A 2536-nucleotide genomic window follows, 5' to 3' on the forward strand; every position below is an offset into this window, starting at 1 on the left:
ATATAAATCTATTATAGATGTCTATAAACCTATAAAAAGCATATAGGCCTCCTCAATATGGAACGAGAGACAGTCAGTAAGGCACCAGAACGACAATAAGTCCACATGACATCAACATGCTTAATATATCTAAAATGAGAAGCCTTACCTAGCATGCAAACACATTTGACATTCTGATCAGGGTTTTCAAACAAGAGTTCACCACACCTCTGAAAGAAAAAGAAAGCCATAATTATTTTAAGATTTCATACCGGGATTCCAAAGGCAACATGTTCATGCAACCCGACATTATGACATTATTCTACTCATGTTTTCCTTGGTTACCTGAGTCTAGGAACTTGTGTCCTGGTAGTAAAATATTTGAGAGGTAAGTTGGACTAGATCGTTCCTGCATGCCTCATGCCCCTGCCTAGGAGTGATTCTGTGTGCTTTTATGAGGAGTCGCTGCCAGAGATGCACTCTGTATCTAACGGTTTCTATTTCAGTGGAAGATAAGCAACCTATTAGATCTAAGAATATGAGGTTAATCCCTCTCAAAATTGGCCCTTATACAGTACCAATATTCTAAACTACCCACTCTGCAATCAAGCACAGACATTATCAAGCACAAATGTCAGTGGCCTATACTTAACTCTGAATTTGGGGGGTGAAGAACAAATAAGGAAATGGTGAAAAAGTGGCTTTTTCTTGTGTGTGCTTTTCTTGAACCCACAGATTAATGGAAACTTCAACTTTCTTATCTATGTCTTAGTTTTAACTTACTCGTTACAAGTTTTGTACAAGGCAAAATTAAGAGATATAGTCAGTTATTTAAGAATAGGCCATACTTATGTAGATGAGTGACAAATGATTAGTACCTGAATATATAAAGAAATCCTCTAAATAGATAAGAAAATAACAAATAGAAAAATAGATAAAGGACGTGAACAAGCAATTCATGGAAGAGGAAATCTGAATGGTCAATAAATATAGAATATATTCAATCATACTAATAACCAGCGAATTAAAGATAAAATGAACTCATTGGTGTAGCAAAACTTAGAAATCTGGTGATAACAAATGTTATCAAAAATGTAGAGAAATTAACTCACATATTGTGGGTTAGAATATAAAACAATAGAACCATTTTGGAGAAAAATTGGTAAAATTTTATTAGGTTTCTACTTACTAAGTACTAGTTTTCAACCTCACTAAGTCACATTATTAAACAGCAAGTCATCTTCTAGACTGATAACCAGAAAATTTTCCACATACAGCTTTAATGCCCAGTTATAAAATTGATGAATAATATGTTACTCATATCTTGGAATACCACATGGTAGTTAAAATGAATGAGTTAGGGCTATATATATATTATATATAATATGTGCATACATATATACATGTTATATATATGTATGCACATGTTATATATAAAAACATATATATTATATATAATAGCCACATATAAACATTCAAGTTGTATAATGTTTAAATCTTAAAAATATATAATGTTCAAATCATATAAAACATATCTAATGTTTAAATCATATAAAAAGACAAGCAAAATCTATCTCCATTTTTTATGAAGCTGAAAATATCTAAAAATAATACATATTATTTATGGATATATTAATTTACATAAAAACAGGCAATGAATAATGAACATCAAGTTCAAGATAGGGGGAAGATACAGAGAGTAATGAAGTGTTGGAAGGCATACAGGGATTGCCAATTGTTTCTATACAGTAGTCTCCGCTGAACCACAGGGGATGCATCCCAAGACCCCCATTGGATACCTGAAACCATGGGTAGTACTGAACTCATATTTACCTATGATAAAGTTTAATTTATAAGTTAGGCTCAGTAAGAGATTAACAATAACATAATAAAATGGAACAATTAGAAAAATATATAGTAACATATTATGTGAGTGTAGTCTCTCTCTCTGCAAACTAGCATAATTTTTTTTTCTTTCCTCACAATTTCAGGGACAGAAGATTTATTCTTACTGTAGGACTTAGCAACCTCAGCACATAATTTTTTTCTTTCATTATTAAGTAAAACGCTTTCACCTTTTTAACTTAAAGGAAGCACTTTACAGCTTCTCTTTGGCATATCTGAACTGCCAGCATCATTGCTTTTGGGCTTTGGGGTCATTAGTAAGTAAAATAAGGGTTACTTGAACACAAGCATGCGTTACGGTGACAGTTGATCTAATTATCAGGATGGCTAACTGACTAACAGGCAGGGAGCAGTTTCAGAGTGGATACTTTGGATAAAGGGATGATTCACGTCCCTGGTGAGAGGGTGCGAGATTTCATCATGCTTACTCAGAATGGCACTCAATTTAAAAACTTATGAATTGTTTATTTCTGAAATTTTCCATTTAATATTTTTGGACCACAGTTGACCATGGATAACTTAAACCGCAGAAATCTAAACTGCAGGTGATAGAGGGAGTAACTACTGTAATGGTTTGTTCCTTAAATTATTCACTAAACTATTTTCTATGCTCAAAATATTTCATAATAATAAGAAATGCCCCCATATACAA

At 32.7% G+C, this 2536-nt stretch overlaps 1 long non-coding RNA gene across 2 annotated transcripts in view; it reads right to left on the bottom strand.

The window, feature by feature from the left end:
* Window positions 1–2536, bottom strand: part of LOC111737163 — a 140651-nt gene that overhangs the window by 51899 nt on the left and 86216 nt on the right. For both annotated transcript variants that reach the window (XR_002779371.1, XR_002779370.1), the window contains exon 2: window positions 149–209. This is a non-coding gene — a long non-coding RNA (uncharacterized LOC111737163). The remainder of the gene's footprint in view (window positions 1–148; window positions 210–2536) is intronic.

The sequence above is a fragment of the Pteropus vampyrus genome, unplaced genomic scaffold (genome assembly GCF_000151845.1).
Source record: "Pteropus vampyrus isolate Shadow unplaced genomic scaffold, Pvam_2.0 Scaffold24, whole genome shotgun sequence".
NCBI lineage: Eukaryota > Metazoa > Chordata > Mammalia > Chiroptera > Pteropodidae > Pteropus > Pteropus vampyrus.